At 39.4% G+C, this 21,272-nt stretch overlaps 1 pseudogene; it reads right to left on the minus strand.

Moving 5' to 3' along the window:
- Window positions 1–1,622: 1,622 nt before the first annotated feature.
- Window positions 1,623–20,713, minus strand: LOC112835523 (melanoma antigen preferentially expressed in tumors pseudogene; annotated as a pseudogene).
- Window positions 20,714–21,272: the final 559 nt, after the last annotated feature.

A 21,272-nucleotide genomic window follows, 5' to 3' on the forward strand; every position in this document is an offset into this window, starting at 1 on the left:
GAAGTTAAGTACCACACTGGAAGTGATTCATATCCACATTACATGTGGAGTGATTCATTATATGATATCTACAGTGATTCAGAGGAAGAAAATAAATCTTCATACCAATAGGTGACAAAGCTTATTTAACTTGTATTGAGTACAGTCATTACACTAGATTTCCCCAGTACCTGAACTAGTTCCTGAGAATGGAGGAACCGCTTTTGGGAAGTGTGATTGCTACTAAATTAACATCTCTACGCATGACAACAGGGTCTGCATTTGGGATTAAATGTGTTTTAAATCCAGTTTCCCAGAAACAGACCTGAGACTCTGGGATTTGCATGCAGGAGGTATATTGGAGCATGCTCCCTCAGAAGAAAAACCTGGAGGGCAAGGGAAGCGGGTAGGAATGGTCAGAGGGAAAGCTGAACCATGGCACAGTCCTTGCAAAGGAAGCCTCAGCCAACCCTAACAGTAGCTCTGGAGCTGGGATGGTCCTTTCAGTGGTCCTGAATTGAGTGAGGCAATAGGGCCAGTGTTTTGTGTCCCCTCAGGGACCAGTCATTAAATGTGGGCTGCCCCTACAGAGGAAGCATACCCTTGGGCAAAGAAGCTTCCTTCGGCTTAGGGCAATTAAGAAGAAGGAACTGGGCTGGGAGCTGTCAGCAGCCCAGCTCCTGGCTGTGGGGAATGAGGGCCTCTGTCCCTGAGGAGGAATCCAGGTGTTGCAGCGACAGCATCCAGAACATCCACAAAAAGCCAAGCTACCTGGCAGCTGGGTTGATAAAAGTCTTCCCTCACGTGCAATGTCAGACCTTCACAAACTAGGTCAGGCTCAGACCGGTGTCCTGGAATGAGAGTCATGTAACTGCCTCCCTTCTTCTCCAGATCAGTTTCTCAACTCTCAGTGGAATTTTTCTAGTAGTACTCCATCTTCCCACATCCAAACGCTTCAGTGTGATTCATTTTCCCAAGTGTAAAGTCAATCACAATAATCGCCTACCTAACAACTGCCAATGAGAGATCATTTCCTAACGATTTAAGGCCCTCCACCATAGCAGCACAGATCAGCTCTATATCCGCACCTCGAACAAGACCCCCATGTATTCTATGCTCCAGAGAAACCATGATAGTCACTGTGTCCTCAAATACACCACTATACCTTTCAGTCCTACCTCATTTGTACCCCCCTTTCCCTGACACCATGTTCCAGGTGTCAAATTCTATCTCTTCTTTCCACTCCTTTACAGAACATTCAGGCCAAAAGCCATTAGATGGGTGCAAGCAAATGGTGTCAGGGTGGACAGGAGCTATAGTAGTCCAGAGCAGGGTGTCAGAGGCCAAGCCGATTGAGGACCATCCCTCTGATGCAGGGAGGGGCCACCTGGCATGGGGTACTGGAGCCCAAGAAGGGTGAGAGAAATGTCCACATGGGACGAAGTGGCCGAACATGAGGAGTCAAAGAATGGCCCAGGTGAGGAGGGTGTGTGTGTGTGTGTGTGTGTGTGTGTGTGTGTGTGTAGAGGTGGCCCAGACCACTCTGAGGTTTCGGAGCCTAAGTGAAGGAAGAAGAACTTCTGTACAAGGGATGCTCATTGGGGAGTAGCTGGAGCCCAAGCATGGATTTCTGTGCATGGGTGTCACCCCGGTTCAGGATGTCCAAGCATGAACAGGGAGAGGAGAGAGTCTACACTGGAGAAAAGCTGTCCAGAATGTTGGAGCATGAGTGGAGCAGGAAGGCAGCTGGCGGCAGAGTGCAGGGTATAAGAACCAGCCGTGTGAAGAGGAATTCGGCACAAGGCTGTCAGCCTGGTGTGGGGCTGAACCCAAGCAAGAGTCAAGGAGGGCTTTCGAACAGGGAGCAGCCCGGTGGGGGGTACTGAAACCCAAGTAATATATGGAGGACTTTTTTGCAAGGGTCACCCCGCCCCCATAGGGTATCAGAGCCCAGATGCGTGTAGGAAGTGCTCAGGCAATGAAACAGCCAGGTTCAGAGTGTCAGAGTCAGAACTCCTGTAGGATGAAGGAATCAGTGCTGGGGGGCAGGGAGCAATGGTGACAAGAACGTAATTACATACAAAAGGGTTGACAAATTCAGTAAATAGAGAAAAGGGAAGGTACATTTTTCACCATCAGATAAGGGAGTTATAAAGAAGAAATTGGGAAAATAGTTATTCTCATGAGTCCTTGAGGCATCTTGACACAACTTGATTCATATTCCAAGTTTCAAATTGGAGTCATTTTGCTGTTTATCAGCCTCCCATCTAGGGGAGAGGTGAGAATAAAGAAAACAGAGGACTGAAATGGAGGACACCATGAATGCACTCACTCAACACTGATCCAACTCCCCTCTAAACAGTCCTTCCGCATTCTAGCAAAAGCTTAAAATGGGCATTTCCCAAACTGCCCTGCAGGTAGGTTCGTCATGGTTTAGAATCCACCTGCATATGCTCATGCCAGACTTTGAATCAGAATCGAGTTACAAGAGGAGAGAGGCAGGGCATGGAGTATCCCTTTGGCTGGTGCAGGTCATAACAGAGGTTGTGCCCAGGAGGCAGCATCTGGGGCTCATGTGGTGGTTCCCCGGCTCACCTCCTCCCTGATCTCCACAGAGCTGGGCAGGCAGCTTCCTTGCAGCCCAGTGCTGGGGTGTTGCTCCTGAATGCTTGGTCTTCACTCTCCTTCAACAATCCAAATGACTCTATGAGCTACTTATATTCCTTAATAAGTCCCTTTCATTTAAAGTAGCTACATCAGATTCTGTTTTCAAAGACACCTACAATTTCTCACATTCTATAATCTCTATGAACCTTAAGTTAGTCATTTTGCTGCCATTTATAATTACAGTAAAAGGTTATAAATGGAAGAAAAGAGATAAGAAATTGTGAATGTTTAAATTATCCATTGCACTTATTTGATATCATTCCTCTCCTTGATATCATTCCTCAGACTCTGGAGGAAAAAGGGAAATTAGATTTTAAAAAGAAGAAGAAGAACCAATCTACTTCTTTGAGAATCTTGCAAGACAAGTACAAATCTTTTTAGCTACTTACGGACACAGAAGTAGGAATTTTAAATAACAAATTCAAAAGAACGGGAGTCACTGTAGATAGAAACAGACAACTCAGAAGGGAGATGAAACAAGTTACAGCTAGGAATGATTAAAATTGCAAAGGACATAAGTAATCTTTCAATCTGCTTCTCCCAGATTACTTTAAACAAACAAGTTGCATGTTTACTCCTACTTTTAAGAGGGTACAATGTAGAATAGCTTAGAAGAGTTTAAATTATCTTTGTAATAGTTATTTTATGATGTTATAATAATATAAAACTTAGAAAATAACAATAGAAACAAATGCGGATAACAATTTATAGTTTTAAGATGCTTCTATCGACTTTGTCTTTTTGATCAACATTGCCGGTTTTCAACCAGCTGGTTTTGACGCCGGGTGCATTAAAAATTAACAGTATTCAGTCTTAATTCTTCCATATCTATCACCTTCCTCAAAAGAAACAAACAAATAAGGAGAGGATGATCCTGGGAGTTACACCTAAGGACAATGTCTAAAGGGCGACGTTCTTAGCTAATCCATTCAGCCCAGAGAATTCAAGTTTGTCCTTGTTTTCTTGCCTGCAATCCATCATGGAAGAGGGGCATCCTATACTTTTGTCTCCACCATTTTCATAAAGCAAAAAAAATTTTTTAGAAAGGCTCTTTTAAGCTAAGCACTAATTTAAAGATTTTGTAGGCAACATGAAAAAGAAAACTTTTTTTTTTTTGCTTGTTTCAAACTTTTTTATATAACATTTAAACAGTCATAGTGTTTCTGCTCCAAGATATTTAAGCTTTGGTATAAACTATTTTTTTAGATAAAAAAGTTTGAAATGTAATTTTGCTATTTGGAGTGCCTACCATAAGTACTACAATTAAAAAGATTTTTCATAGTTTTGAGTCCTTGTGTTTCTCATGGAAACCGCTTGATTAGTGCATATCCAACTTTATTTTAACAGCACATATGGCACATAGATTATCTATCCCAGTTTTCTTGGGAAGTTCTTTGAAAGGAGCAGTAGGAAAGTTGTCAATCCCCAAATGGCCAATGGGTTTCATATGTAGCAAATTTGGCTAGCAAAAATACCAACTTAAGTTCAATAACACTGGACGGCAAGTGTCTGAGGATATTTTTTAAAGGTAACTAAACCAGAGGTTTGCTTTTGGCCCTGATCTTTCTACAGAGTGAATACTTCTTCATTAAATAAAGGGAGCTTCAACTGAAGAAATCCATTTTTACAGAGTTTTAAAATTTATTAATCATATAATTATTTAATGCCTACTCTCTGCAAAGCACCGATCCTTAGGATACCCAGAGCCTATTAAGAGAGATACTCTAGTTATATCTTTTACTTATTGAACTAAGATACTTAAACAAATCAACGTGGGAAACAAAGGCATAAGAAAAATTATCAAATTTCCTTACTACCTACAGCCCACTGACAAGTCCTTGAAACAGGCAGAGGGACATTCCTCTAGGAACTCAGCTGCCTGGATGTTAATACTTTGCTAAGGGCAAAAGGCAATTTTAACCTGACCCCCCAGGATCCTGTAAGTCTACTTGAACATATAAAAATTCTTTTGGAAACTTCCTTTATCTCTACCCTCCCCCCATGATACGTGGTGGCAATCATCCCCCAAGCATATGACCCACTGATATACATCTGAAGGGTCTCATGATTAAGGTTTTATTAACAGTAACAAATGACCTTTTCCCAACCTTGCTTCCAAAATTCCTTAGAAACTCACGCTGTCCCTAACCCCCTCCCAGCCTGAAAGTACAGAAGCAGCCACTCGTCATGAGCCCACTGCAGCTCTTTCTGCCAAGGGTCCTGTCCCTGGGCTTTCATAAAACCAACTTTTTGCACCAAAGACGTCTCAAAAATTCTTTCTTGGTCATTGGCTTCAAACCCTAACGTCTTTCCTACATCACAAATAACCATGATATCAATATTAAAATGATGTGATGGAGTGTAATGGGAATTTCAAAGAATGAGAAATTACTCTTAGCCAGAGCGATCAGGGTTCATAAAGGAAAGAGTATTTAAACTACATCTTGAAAGATGGGTAGCACTTTTAAGATTAATACAGATGAAGGGAAGAAAACTGTAGGAAGAAAAGGCATAACCAGCTTCTACCTGAGGGTGGGGGGTGGTAGAAGGATGACATCAATTATCGAGATGAGCAGAAGAGTAAGCATATTTTAAAAAATAAGCACAACTTTTTGACTCCCTTCTTTATCTGTCTCATGGTAGTACTTGTATCAGAGTATTAGCATTGTGTTTTAATCATGCATTTTATTATGCTTTCTCTGGAGTAGTGCCATCATACTCTTTTTTTTACTTTAAATTTTTTATTGTTATGTTAATCACCATACATTACATCATTAGTTTTTGATGTAGCGTTCCATGATTCATTGTTTGTGCATAAGACCCAGTGCTCCACGCAGAACGTGCCCTCTTTAATACCCATCACCAGGCTAACCCATCCCCCCACCCCCCTACCCTCTAGAACCCTCAGTTTGTTTTTCAGAGTGCATAGTCTCTCATGGTTCATCTCCCCCTCCGATTTACTCCCCTTCATTCTTCCCCTCCTGCTATCTTCTTCTTCTATTTTTTTTTCTTAACATATATTGCATTATATGTTTCAGAGATACAGATCTGTGATTCAACAGTCTTGCACAATTCACAGCGCTCACCATAGCACATAACCTCCCCAATGTCTATCACCCAGCCACCCCGTCCCTCCCACCCCCCACCACTCCAGCAACCCTCAGTTTGTTTCTTGAGATTAAGAATTCCTCATATCAGTGAGGTTATATGATACATGTCTTTCTCTGATTGACTTATTTCACTCAGCATAACACCCTCCAGTTCCATCCACATCGTTGCAAATGGCAAGATCTCATTCCTTTTGATGGCTGCATAATATTCCATTGTGTATATATACCACATCTTCTTTATCCATTCATCTGTCGATGGACATCTTGGCTCTTTCCACAGTTTGGCTATTGTGGACATTGCTGCTATAAACATTGGGGTGCACGTACCCCTTCGGATCCCTACATTCATATCTTTGGGGTAAATACCCAGTAGTGCAATTACTGGATCGTATGGTAGCTCTATTTTCAACTTTTTGAGGAACCTCCATACTGTTTTCCAGAGTGGTTGCACCAGCTTGCATTCCCACCAACAGTATGGAACTGGCACAAAAACAGACACATAGATCAATGGAACAGAATAGAGAGCCCAGTAAATGGACCCTCAACTCTATGGTCAACTAATCTTTGACAAAGCAGGAAAGAATGTCCAATGGAAAAAAGACAGTTTCTTCAACAAATGGTATTGGGAAAATTGGACAGCCACATGCAGAAGAATGAAACTGGACCATTTCCTTACACCACACACAAAAATAGACTCAAAATGTTTGAAAGACCTGAATGTGAGCAGGAGTCCATCAAAATCCTAAAGGAGAACACAGGCAGCAACCTCTTCGACCTCAGCCACAGCAACTTCTTCCTAGAAACATCGCCAAAGGTAAGGGAAGCAAGCGCAAAAATGAACTATTGGGATTTCATCAAGATAAAAAGCTTTTGCACAGCAAAAGAAACAGTTCTCAAAACCAAAGACAACCGACAGAATGGGAGAAAATATTTGCAAATGACATATCAGATAAAGGGCTAGTATCCAAAATCTACAAAGAACTTCTCAAACTCAACACCTAAAGAACAAATAATCCAATCAAGAAATGGGCAGAAGACATGAACAGACATTTTTCCAAAGAAGACATCCAAATGGACAACAGACACATGAAAAAGTGCTCAACATCGCTTGGCATCAGGGAAATCCAAATCAAAACCTCAGTGAGATACCACCTCACACCAGTCAGAATGGCTAAAATTAACAAATCAGGACATGTCATCATACTCTTAACAAATAGTATGACTACATATTATTTTAAAGTTGATATAAAGGCATTTTGTATAGGAAATGTGCTTGGAGAAATGTGCTTCTGTGCCCCACCCCAAGGGAACAGAAGTATAGAATAATGAATGTACAGAGCACCTAAAGAACACAGAAACTTAATTTCAGTTGAGCACTCAGTGCATGACAGGATAGAGTAGAAAGCAAAGCAAAGTTGGATAAAGTCTAATATGTAGAGTACTTTAGGTCAATCCTACCCACCATCTATTTTTATAAATAAAGTGTGGGTTTTGTTTTTTCTTGTTTAAGTAGGCTCCACACCAATGTGAGACTTGAACTCATGACCCTGAGATCAAGAATCAAATTCTCTACCAACTGAGCCACCCAGGTTCCCCTAAATAAAGTTTTATTGGACCCAGCCATGCCCATTTGTTTACTCACTGTCTGTGGCTACTTTTATGCTACAATAGCAAAGTCAAGTAACTGAGACAGAAACCATATGTCCCAGACGCCTAAAGTATTTACTATCTGGCCTTTAATAAAAAAGGTTACCAAACTCTACCTTAAATAAAAACATTTTAGTGTATGTACTCTGTGTATAGAAAAAATGAAGACAATAAATTTAAACATCAGAGAGGTTTGAACAGAGCTATGCTTTTGGAAGAATGCTCAGGTTGCTGTGGCTAAGACAAGTTAGAGGGGAAAGACCTTGAAGAGCCAAGAGCCCTTAAAACTATTTTCAAAATAGATAAAATTTAGTATTATTTTATTGCTTTCTACTTGTCTTCAATGAAATACTACAGCCTAGATTCATTCAAAACTGTGAATTTAACAGTAAAATTGGAAGAAAAACACTCTTAAGAGTGGAAAGGTAAGAATTTCTGTGCCTCAGAAAAATACATGTAGTCTGGAGGTAAGATGTGCCTGGAAAAACGCTGGGAGTCTGAGCAGCTATGCATGGACCGGATGGGAAGGCGCAGAGGAAAGAACATGTGGTTGGAATAGGGTCCCAGGATGGCTTAACAGTAAAGAGTAAGCCTGCCATTTCTAAACCAGTCTTGAATTCAGTCCACGAAGGTCATCCCAAGAAAGAAGTAAATTTGGTTATAGTAACAGATACCAATGTGAACCAGGTAAAGACAAAAGGAAACACTGTTAAGCTATAAAATGTGGCACTTATGGATGGGACTACAGTCTAACCTGGAAGGTCCGGGTCCCAATTTCAAATTCTCTAGCAAGAAGATTTTGCTGTATTGATTTAGCTTGGATCAGGTGTCCACCCCAGATTGCAGCTCAAGTTCAGAGGCATGAACATGTGACATGGCCGCCAGGGTGCCATCCCAGATGGTGAGAGGACATTCCTAGAGATGGGGTGTTAGGAAGATACTTCAAAAGGTGTCCTCCACAAGTAGCATAACTCCTCTATTGTAGAGAGTCATCAAGGAAGTGAGATTCACTTTGCTTTTTCTGCTTTCAGCCACGTTTTTCAGGATACCTCAGTTCCACAGAGTGCAATATCTGTATTGTATATACCAATCTATCCTATCTCCTCTCTCACATCAGACAAAGGAAAGGCTGAAAATGGCTTTTATAAATTAATTTTTAAACAATTATAGTCAACATTTTGATTGATAATCCAACGAACTACTAAAGAGAAATAAAATGCAGTGCATGGTTCAACCAACAAGCTTCTGTTTTTGAAACTCTGACCTTGACAAATTTGCATTTTAAAGGCATTCATTAATGATTTCCTTTCTGTGGCACAAATACTGAATATAAACCAAGGGAGTAGAGTATGCACAGACATCAATATGTAAGAGATATTGCTGATAAATTCATTGAACCTTGAGGTGATTAGTTTAAAACTCATTGAATTTCTAGTCTTTGAATTAATGCCTTTTTTGTTCATACATGATATAGTATAAGAAGAATCATGTGGCAGTCAAAAAAATAAGCTAACACAGTTGATATCTTCACCATTCCTCATATTCTTGACACTTGTAACAAAATGGTTTTCCACCCTGAATTGACAGTCCAAACAGAGGGACTTCACATAGAATTTTAAACTGCATTCGTGTTAGATGCTATCACAACACAATACCAAACTCATGAGATCAAACAAATAATTTCTCTTTTCCCCGATGCAGACTTAAGAAGTTATCATCCCTTTTAACTAGTAATTTTTCTTACAAGAGTACCTTGTAGGAAGTAAAGTGCATTGACATTCTTCATACATTACTATATGCTGGGATTTAAAGTGAAAGCTAGTTCCATAGGGAAACAAGGAGAAAAAAAAATAGTGTTTTTAAGTCTCCTTCTGTGGCTTACTAAGAAAGTTAATAGTGCAGACTAAAAATGTATATGTGAATATGAAATAAATTTTTGAAGAAATATGACAAAATATTTGCAGTCACCGCTTTGCTAAAAGCTACAAGCTATTCCATTTCCAGCATGTGAGGGGATGAACCCTGTGATTGTAGCTGCATTATTGGCTCTTTCTTTAGTCAGACTTCCACTAGCAAAATAGATATTTAACATTCTTGATCCTAATGCTTCAGGAAAAAGTTTTGGATTTTTTTGGGGGGGGAGGGGAAGTATTTTTCCTCTCCCTCTCTGTGCTCCTCTCATCCTAGCTTTGCTGACTTATTGATCCCATAATTATATACATATGTCTCTGAAACATTTGTCTGGGAGCACATATATGTAGATTAATTACTTCCCATGTATTAGCCTTAGGACCTGCCTCAGATAAAGAAGGTCTTCCTTTCTTTTTACCTGTGCCTTTAAGTTTTGCATCCTCTTGGGATTCAACATTCATTTCTTTCAACCTTCCTTCTCTGTCAGGCTCAGCATTTGTAGCTTTTATACAAATTACATAATCTGACCCTCACAATCATTTTCTGGAAAAGACCATCTTTCCTGAATGAGAAAACTGAGGCACCAAATATCCAGACTTAGCTAGCACCCGTTGCAGAGCAGAGACTTAAATTCAAGTCTTTTTTTTTAAGGTTTTATTTATTTATTTGGGAGAAAGAGCATGGGCGGGAAGGGGGGGAACCTGATGTGGGGCTCAATCCCAGGATCCTGGGATCATGACCTGAGCTAAAGGCAGATGCTTAACTGACTGAGCCACCCAGGCGCCCAAGTTCAAGTCTTTTGATGGATGCCACATGTAGTTTGCTTTCCACTATGCCTTGGCCTTTGCTCTGCAGGGTCTTCCCACTAAAGGGCACAACTTCTACAGGTGGCCCTCTCTACACAGGTCTCTGCTTTTAGAATCTTCTCCTTCCTGACCTATTCATTCCCCATCCTTTATAAATCATCTCTCTATTGGATTATCCAGTTTGAATGTTTTCTGTTGCCTGCTGAGAACTTGATTGGTACCGCATAACCTTAAACAGCATTCTCCAACTCCCTACTAACTTCTATCCCACTTCCCATTTCTACCATGTTCCATCTCAACTGCTCTTGCCCTTGCTCCCATTGAAGTACTCATTCCTGCGATCCTTGTTCTAGACAAACAAGTTCGTCCAGTTTTCCTTATAAGAAGAAAATAATCTGATTTTTTAAAAAAATTCCCAACTAATATTTCCATCACTAATAAATATGTAATGTATTACCATTCTACCCCATCTCCAAACAGGCCAACAATATTTGCGTATTTGCCTTAATCTCAAAGAATAAATATCTAATGTCAGCATGCCAGGTATCTGCTGCAGGTGTCTTAGGGTCAGATGTTTTTGACCATGTAAGGTCAAAGATCTGTAGTTAAGGGGAGAGATTATTGACTAGCGCTGAATTTCAAAGCTACTTTTATAGCATCTAAAGTACTCTCTCCCTATTTGAATCTGATTGGTAATAAAAAGCATCTAATAGATAAAATGTGATAGGTAACACATTAATATTAAACAAGAGTAAAAGAGTATGTTTAGATGGTAAGTTCCACAAGAGCCTTCTATATAGGATGCTTATATATGGTCTCTGACTCTTAAGTACATGGGCAGTTTGCTTAATTAAAAAAAAATCAATGAGATAATACAGTCAAATCGTTTTAATGAACATATTCTTTGTCATTCTATGTAATTACTTATTCTTTTCCTATTTAATATGGAGCAAGAAGTCTTAAATACATTTCAACTAAATAAAATATGAATATAAAAAATATAACCATTTAAAAATTTCCTATGGACTTTTTTTAAATAGACACATTAGAGAGGATTGGAGATTGGATTGTCTGTACATTATCAAGTAATAACCCAAATAAAAATATGCTTCCAGACATGTACAGATGGCTGTTTTATAATCACTGAAACTTAAGAAATGATGAAATATGGTTGGCCTTTAGGTTTCCTGGATGAAGTCTAATACAGGATGATTTAGCATCTGAGGATCCAGAGGATGTATAACAAGTGTTATCACCAAAATAATGTTGGATAAAGTCTTCAGCCGAGCAGAAGAAAGAAAGCAGCCTGGGGCCTTGGGAACCTTCTGTCTGGCCTGTGGCATCGTTATCTGCCACAGTATCCAGTCTGTACAGAAACCTTATTTTAATTTCACTTGGGATCCATATGTTTCTGCCGACCTTTCCTTGCAAAGATGACTTTTTTCCCACATTTTGCTATTTTCTGCTTTCTAAGCATGTGGGTATTTTTTAAAATTCTTTTGGTTTTGTTGAAGTGACATTTCACTAGCTAAGACAAACAAAGCTTCCAACATAAGGGTGGTGATTGAAAGAGTTTGATAGTATCTTAAATGTACACACAATATAAGAATATCATCGACTGTGCATTCTAGACTCTGACACTAACACCTATGCTTCTAATGTCATATTTGTTTAATCCAATAGATTAATCATCCTTTAGCTTCGTTCTTATCAAAATGAACTCAAGTTCATTTTGGTTCATTGTTGGGCTTTCTTTTAATGTACTTAAAAGAATATGAGGAAACCATATGGATATATTACTCATTTTCAATCCCTGCAGAACTGAGTTTTCCAACTGTTATTTAAAATATATAATACTCATCAAGAAGGCATGCCTGGAATGTGACTTGATATAAGAGAAGGCTGTAACCTAACCAACTGTACTGATATGGCTGAAGAATAAATGTCACCAGATGGCCTGCGTGAAGTCAAGGAACACAATTCTGTCAGTGTACTTTCAGCACCACCCAGAGATGAAGGTGACTCGGCCATCTGACATGGACATTCTGGTTACTTGGCAAATATACCCTTAGGGTGTGTTGGGGGACATCATGTGTCACAATCTGATGATATCAGCCATTTAAAACATCCCATAACTCTTTTGATTGCATTTCTACCAACTCATTTGAATTTCCATGGAAATGTATTGTTTTTTTTTAATCAGGAGAAAGAATGTGCAAACCAGGTGATATCAGTATTTTAGTTCATTTGGCACTGTACTTCTCACTGAAAATTAATAAACATACTGTCACACTGAGTTATAAAAATAGGTATTAGCTGTAACAAAATTATTATCTCTATCCTGCTTCCATAGCTATGCTAATGTTTCGGCAACTTTTATAGTTTCCTTTTCTTTTTACCACTCTTCCTCATTTCTTACCTCCTAATAAACCAACTGTGACTTGTTATCCTACCTCTTTTACAAGGCAATTATGAAAATGAAGTGAAAAGATACAAGTGAAAGCACTTTTATGAAATACAACAACTATGTACTTTTGAAATTGAAAATAGGGCTTTCCACATTGCAAGTACTCAATAAATATTTTGGATTTTTTTACGTGCCACCTTGTTCCACAAAGGAGTTAAGGTGGAATAACAAAAGATTATTTAGGAAATTTGTCTCTCATCTTCTTTCTTCCTAGAATTGATATTCTTTCTTTTAATCTGGTTCCACCCCTCACTCACTTCCCCTTCTTTTTATATACTGTCTGTCTGTGTGTGTGTGTGTGTGTGTGCACTCAGAGCTAAATATTTATTCCTTTCCTTACTCTGAGGTTATTTTTTTCCCCATCACTCACAAAGTATTGTCATAATAGTATTAGTTAAGCTTTATTGTGTACTATACTAAATATTTAAATATACTATCTGATTTAACATTCAAAATAACCCTAAAACGTAGCTAGTACTTATTGACTGCTTACTGTCTGCTTGGTCCTATTTTTCCATTTACCAAGGAGAGAACTAAAGTTCAGAAAATTTAAGCAACATGACCAAGGTCACAGAGATTATAGGTAGATAAGCTAAAGCTTGAATCCAGATATTTGACTACATGATGTTCTACTGATTGTCTTTATATACGAATTTTGAGTAAAACATTTCTCCTTTACCTACCCAACTCCCAATCCTTGACAGAAGGAGGAAAATTGATAACTCCATTTGAAACATGTTAGCACCATTTTCTGTTTTTATCACTATATTTTCAATAACATGCTTATTGTGATATATCCTGATTTTTCACTAATGACTACATGCTATAAAAGATGGGTTTTAACTCCCTATACCACTGAGTCACATGCAAACATTTCCTTCCCTCATCTTTCCATTCCAAAAAAAAAGTTGTATTCCTGACAATATCTGTAGATCTTTTTTCATGAGCTATATTTTTCCACAGAAGAATCCTACAATCTCCTGCCTAAGGAATATAAATTGAGCCTTCAATATTCTGGGTATTAAGAACCCCATGGAAAAGGGTTCTGAGAGTCTCATTTTTGAGAATGTAGACTTTCACATTTCCCCCATTTTTATTATGGTATCTTCCCAGCATATCCACACTTAACTGTCTAGTATCTCCAAAAGCAGAACATCCTTGGATTCAACCAGTTAACCTTCAGGCTTCTGCTTGGAAAAAGTGGGAATAAAGAGGAACTGGGAACTCCTCCTTATAACACTGTCAACCCATTCCCTGCTTTCAGCTCTGCCCTGCATTCCCACCTTCAGAAGTACCTCGTGGTTTCAATTTGGGAGCCTTTCCAGGGTTCAGCAGTTTTAATTAATTTATTGGTAAGCTTAGGTTTCAGCTTTCCTAGATCTGCTAAGTCAGTTACCATTCATCCATCTGCTTGGCAATTCCAAAATTATCTGTTGTTCCAAAAATGTACTGGAATGTTAGATGACTGATTGAGAGGTGAAATCTTATACTTCGAATTAGCAATCCAGATCAACCAATGAGAACACACTTGCCCATAGTGTTCTCAGTATCCTGGTCCTCTCCAAAGCTATTTAGGGAAAGGGAATGTTGGCTGAGAGAGGAAATTACAGATTATCCATTCCATTTAAGTCAACAATTAAATAATCTTGTGTGAAAATTACTTCTAAGATCCATACTTCCATCACTACTGTTTCACAAAGAATTTTAACTTGTCTACTTGCATATATGGTCTCCAAGGAGACCTATCTGCTTCTTGTCAGTATATCCCCAATGCTAAGCATGCTGCCTGACTTATAACTGGTGCTCAATAAATGTTTGCTGAAAGGATGAACACAAAGATCTACCCCTCAGGTAGGGGTTTAGTTCAGTTCAGCAAGAAATGATTATGATTCATGATCATAGAGAAGAGCAGTGAAATCCTCATGAGAAACTTCCTTGTACTTCCTTGTTCACAAGTGCTGCACGAATATGAATCCTTTTATTTTTTTTTTTTTCAGTGCATAAGATTCTTTTATCATAGCTTGGGGACAGGACCCATGGGCAGAAAGAGCTGCACTGGGATTGTGAGGAGTGACTAATCATAAACTTTTCAGTTCGTGGGGGTTAGGGATAACATAAGTTTCTAAGGAATTGTGTATGTTGAAAGCAAGATCTCCAAAACCTAGGAGGGCTGGCTGTTGCCACGATAAGGTTGTTTTTAATCTTTAATGAAACATCAACATTAAGGTAGCATGAGTTCTTTGAGGAATGTTGTGCTCTGCATGTCTCAGGAATTTATCAGTGGGCTGCAAGTTGTAGGAGACTTAATTTTAGCTGCACTTATTTTGTCTTTGCTCTCCTCATTTTCCCCATGAACAATTTTGACCCTTAAATCTTTAAGGTTGCTGAGGGTGAAAGGTCTTATCTTCTATAACTTCTTCCTGATGAATAGGGGGTAAAGATGTCCCTACTTATGGATCAACATTGGTCAGTTGGGGATGTAGGAGTTATGAAAGGCAAAGGCAGCTAAATCCAAGATAGACATCATATATGACTCTTCTTGAGTTGAAAGGATCATCTGTCATCTTGAAGTTATGGCATTCAAGGAGTCTCAGGACCAGGTGAAGAGACATTGGAGAAGACAACAAAGTAATATTAATATTATTATGAGAATATGAATCCTTTTAAAGATATTCTACCTAAGGTCTACTTTGGATAGACACTGGAGATTTAAGAGGAAAAATATATATAATTTATATATGCTTCAGGGGCACCTGGGTGGCTCAGTCGGTTAAGCATCCAACTCTTGATTTCAGCTCGGGTCATGATCTCAGGGTCATGAGATGGAGCCCCACGTCAGGCTCTGTGCTGGGCCTGGAGCCTGCTTAAGATTCTCTTTCTCCCTCTCCCTTTGCCCCTCCCCCTGCTTGCACACATGCACGTGCGCTCTCTCCCTCTCTCTCAAAATAAATAAATCTTTTTTACAAATTTATATATGCTTCACATTTGAACCTCATCTTCAAACTCAGATGTTCAAGAAGCTAGTATTACTTCCTTAGTTCTAACTACTAAATTTCTACTGGGGTAGAAAGTCCCTCAAGTAATTAAGTAATTAATCTCAGTCAATCCCAGTAAGTCCCCACTCCCTTTTTTTCAGGGTGCATCCACAATCAGAGGGGCTTCTTCAGTACCAAGGCATTTATATATGTGGAAGGAGTAAAGAAAGGACAGGTAGAATCTGGTTCTCAGTGTCATCTGTCTGCATGGCATGTGCCAACCAGTTCAGTCTGCAAAGAGGGAGGGGTGAAAGATAAGCTTAGGAGAAAGGACATTAGGAATGGAAAATGCCAAGAAAAGCTTGATTAATATCTCAAATATATTATCCCACCTTTTCCAATTGGAATCCCATGGGGTTGATTTCCTTCAATTTTAATTTTATCACATTTTTGCCCAAACTTCTTCCTTGTCTTATCTGTCTTTCCAGGAGTGCTCTGTACCCCCTTCCCACATTCCCCAGTGGTTTATTTCGCCTGACCCAGGCTGTTTGTTTCTGTCTCACAGTTGTCCTGCTGCCAATAGGGTGGAATGACCAGGCTGCGCCAAGCTATCCGTATAATATCACTCCTGGCAGGAAGAGAGATTTGTAACAGTAATACATATTGCGACTTCCTCACATTCCGGACACTCCCAGGAATCATGTGGGGCCCACTTGTACATAATTGGCTCTCCACTTCATTCATCTGGCAGCCAAGACCCATAAACTAAATCTGGTTTCCAGCAACAGCAGTGGTAACATCAGTATCAAAACTAGTTTAGTCCATTCCACAAATGTAAAATTTTTTAAATTTGCTTTGACAAATACTCCTGTGAGCAGTGTTTCTGGAGACCACCTCCAACCATATTTTTACTGAGAACTTGTCTTTTTATAAATCTTAACAGTAATAACAACTGACATACAGTGAACCTTTTTCTGGGCTTAGGCTAAATGTTTTACATAAACTTTCTCATTAAATCCCCATCACAATCTCATCTCCATTTTACAGATAAAGAAATAGGATTATAGAGAATAGTTACATTATTTTCCTGAACTCACATAGCTTATAAATACTGGGTCCAGAATTAACCAAGAATTATGCCAGAATTTGAACTCTTAACCACTATCATATTCGGCCAACCAAATTGGCATACAAATTTATTAAGTAACCTCTAACTTAAAAGATAGTACCAAAAAATTAGATGTCATTAGGAAAAAGAGAAATTCAAACTCATATTAGCTGTTCTAGGTGAAAATAATATTTATTTACCAACCGAAATACTAGCACAGATATGTAATTAACACCAAAATGTAACCTGAAGAAAGCAAGAGTGAATGGGTCCATTTTTTTTAACTTTAGAAACACATTCATAACTACCACAGTGATGGAACAACTAAGCAGAAAGCCAAAAACAAAACAAGTAAATCAAAAAACTATCCCATTCCATTTCTGCCTCTATTCCTTTTTATAATTTTCTTCTCCTGGTACTTGGATATAAAATACTAGGGAAGTGTACATTTATTTATCCTCATGTTATAAAAAGACAACCTGAGAGAGCTGAACCACCACTAAGCCAAGAATCAGAAACTACACTCAATGGAAACTCAACCACTAACCAGCCATGAGAAATTAGTGGACATATCGCTTGAGCGTTGTCTTAAAGAAACATGCAAAATAAGAGGGGTAGACTGAATAAGCTTGCAGGTTCTTTCCAGCTTGAACATTCTTTTATGTCAATCATGTAGCTCAAATTACGAACATTTCTTTTCTGAATTAGCAGGCCCAGAGGGAGCTCTTGGAGAAGAAAAATATAATAGGAAATTAAAAATAAGTAAGGGTCTATCATTACAGATCAAGCCCAAAGTTGCATATTTCTAAAAGGCAGGTAATCTTATTGTCTCAACTATTATACAAATGCAGCTGAAATGAGTCAATAATAGTATTTTTCATACCATACGGGGACTTCTATCTTAAATACTACACCACCTCTCTTTGTCTTACTGCTACTTGTTACTCTCTGTTCTCATCTCCAACATAGTTCACCCTAAGAATTTTTCCTTCACTCTCTCTGGAGAAAAATAAATCCACCCTTAGCATTCTGTGAACTTCCTAATAGAAACTTTTTATAATTTATTGTAATTGCTTATGAATTGATTTTTCTTCTGACAATATCATAAGCTCTGAGAGTCTGTCTCTTTTTCTCAGTAGCACCTACAACAGTTACTGGCACATGGTAGTTGCTCAATGAATTTTCTCTGGTCCAATTCCCTCACTTACAGATGAGAAACTGCAGCTCCTGGACACAAACACTAAATTCCTGGCATAGAAATCTTTTCACCACATAACACTGTCTCTCAAACTCTGAAGTATGTATTACATATTTTCAGACTAACTTTAAGTAGAGACAGGGATGATAATAGCTCTATTATAAAATGCAAATATGCTAAGACATATGTGGAGTTAAAAAAAGTCTTGCCCTAGATAAATGCAAGCAGAAAAAATAAAAAATTGCTAGCTGATTGTGAGATATGGATAGGATCAAAGAAGTTGCTGACAATTCCTCAGCTTTTAAATCAAATCACAACCATGACCAGTTAAAAGACATAACATAGGTGCTTACTCCCAGGACCTGGCAGGGGAAAAAAAGAATCCATAGAGAGCTTCTGTAGGTGGTGCAGCTGGAGGAACTGAGAGGTGAATCGGGTGACACGCTGCTTCTCCTCCTTGGAGGGCATCACGTGGATATGGGAGAGCACGAGTCTCCGCACATTACTCATCTGGCCCAGGTAAGGAGCAAACATTCCCAGGGTGGACAGCTTCCAAGTGCAGTTCACTTCCACCTCCAGGATACTGTCCAGCTGCACCATATTCAGGAACTTCTTAATATTTTGGATGGCCATTGTAAAAATCTTCAGCTTCTTACAGCACAGGTGGAGTGAACTTCTCTGTGTGGCCCACCTAAGGAGGTAGGTGAGGCATTCATCCTGGGTCCTGTCCCTGAGGCAGAGGTCTATGGACACGACCAATGGAGCCAAGGGCTGCCTCATCCTTACACCGTCCTTGGCCACTGGTCCCATCAGTGGGTACACATGGGCCCTGGCTCCAGACCACACTCTCCAGAAGTTCTGACCAGTATTCCGTAAATCCAGCACCTGCGGTTTCCACCTCCTGGGGTGAACCTTCTGGGCAAGCAAGGCGTCAAGCCCACTGAGCGCTGCTTGTAAGATTGCCTGGTGAGGTGTCTGCATCAGACCCCCCAGAGGGAGGTGGGCAAAGGACCAGGCACACACCATCACCTTCAGGGTCTTGTTGTATCTCCCAGCAAAGGCCACCATGAACAGTGGAGGGAAGAGCTCTGAGGGCAGATACTCCTGAGCAGTAATGGCCAAGGCCTCGTCCTTTAGCAGGCTCTTTCCCGCCAGTTCCAGGAGTCTGGGTGGGGCCTGGATGCTCAGCCTGAATCTGCTCTGAAAGGAATCCAGCTCTGACGCAGATGGCCAGGTCCTTAGCCCTCAGACCTGGTGGAGAACCCAGGTGGGTGGCTCCGGGGATGGAGGGCTCTGCCTGAATTTTTTTTCTTTTAAGTGGGCTCCATGCTCAGTATAGAGTCCAATGTGGGGCCCAAACTCAACAACTCTGAGATCAAGACCTGAGCTGAAATCAAGAGTCAGATACCTAACTGACTGAGCCACCCAGGTGCCCCTAAAGTTTGAAACTTTTAATGTTTCATTAATAGATGGACAAGAATGATTTATAAAGATACATATACAGCCCCGCATCAGGCTCCCTGCTTGGCAGGAAGCCTGCTTCTCCCTCTCCCACTCCCCCTGCTTGTGTTCCCTCTCTCGCTGTCTCTCTCTCTCTCTCTCTCTCTCTCTCTCTCTCTCTCTCTCTCTCTCTCTATTAAATAAATAAATAAAATCTTAAAAAAAAAAAAAGATACATATACAGCACCACCACCACCATCACCACCACCACCATATGTATGCAAGGGTTTTTAGGGTTTTAAAAATATCCATAGGTGTACATGGGCATCATATAAAAAGTCTGGATAAACCCTAAAATTAAAAAAGATTGAATGAGCTGTCAGTACAGGGCAACTGTGGATCAAGCTCTGGGCCCATGACTTTATTCCTAAATCTGACTCTGACTCATTGGATCATTTTGAGGACCTAACACTCCCAGAGGTCTCCGCAGGCAAAATGAAAGCACTCAGTGGTTGCTGACACGGAGCCTTCATGTGGAAAACTGAATGAGGAAGTCTGGCATGGGGAGTGGGAAGGGTAAGACAGATACCAGGAGAAAAGACACTGAAAGAAAGTAAAACTAGTTCCTCAGCACAACACCTTCAAACAGCCCACTTCTCAGTCTTTACCTAACTTTTATTTTTGGTGCTACAACAGTTACCTGGGGTCTATGAAGAAATAGCACAAAAACAAAAAGCAATACACTAAAGGGACACCCGAGTGGCTCAGTAGGTTGAGCGTCTGACTCTTGATTTTGGCTCAGGTCATGGACTCAGGGTTCTGAGATAGAGCCCCATGATGGGCTCCGACTTGAGCATGGACCCTGCTTAAGATTCTCTCTCCCTCACCCTCTGCTCCTCCCCCTACCCCCCAACCCCACCACTGGCACACTCACTCTCTCTCTCAAAAAAAAATAATAATGATAATAATAATAATAATAATAATAATAATACACTAAGGATGGCAGATTAAAAAGAGGAAAAGCCCTTTTAATATTACTTGAAGAGATTCTTGTGATTCAATATGGTGTAATATAACAGAAGAATTTATTGAAAATAAGTGATTTATACTCTGTAATCAAACTATGTAAAGCTCACCTAAAAGTTTAAAATAATCACCTTACACACACACCCCACTCATTCAACTTACACATAACTAACCATACAACTGAAAATTTACAACACTTCTTAATTTGTATATTAATGTAAATCAGAGTGGGGGATATGATTAAGGGAGATTTCTTGCCTGGTTCTAGTTAGAATCTTTTCTCTTTTCTTATTTCCAAATTGTTGAAAAGCAGCTTCTTTCTAATGCTTTTGGAAGGAAAAATGAACATACCATTTCCCAATGTAAACCCTCCAATCATTTTGTTATGAAAATGTATCCCACACCATCATCAAATGTAAACATCCCACACTCCCTGGGATATGTCCGCAAAAGTCTGCATCAAAGGCAAAGGGTTCATATTAACATGGCACAAACAGGCATTCCACATTGGAGAATACATACAAGTATTTAGAATATTATAAAATATTTTATCTGTTGCAGTTTAGATGTTATTAATAAAACTTACAATAATAAAATTAGAAGGCTTGTATACTTTGGAAAGCAAAACAATGCTTGAGAACTAGAATAGATGGTAGTTTTCTTAAATTGGATTTTTTTTAAAGTATAAAATATGTATCATTTAAAAATATGTGTAGTTTCGAAAATGTAAAACAGAACATCAAAACCAGGAAAGACAAAAGAGAAACTTTAGATCATTTTAAGGAAGAGGAAACTACCAGAACTAAGTGACAGAAAGTGAAGGAACTCCTCAAGCCGTGCTTCTCTAGGAGGCTTTTTAAACCTGTAATAACAGAACGAATGTGGGGAGGAGTGGATCACTTGTTCAAGTCCATGCTATCCCATCTCACTTAATTTGA

This window comes from Callorhinus ursinus, unplaced genomic scaffold, assembly GCF_003265705.2.
Source record: "Callorhinus ursinus isolate GAN/ISIS: 27379988/994484 unplaced genomic scaffold, GSC_fseal_2.0 scaffold4, whole genome shotgun sequence".
Taxonomy (NCBI): Eukaryota; Metazoa; Chordata; class Mammalia; order Carnivora; family Otariidae; genus Callorhinus; species Callorhinus ursinus.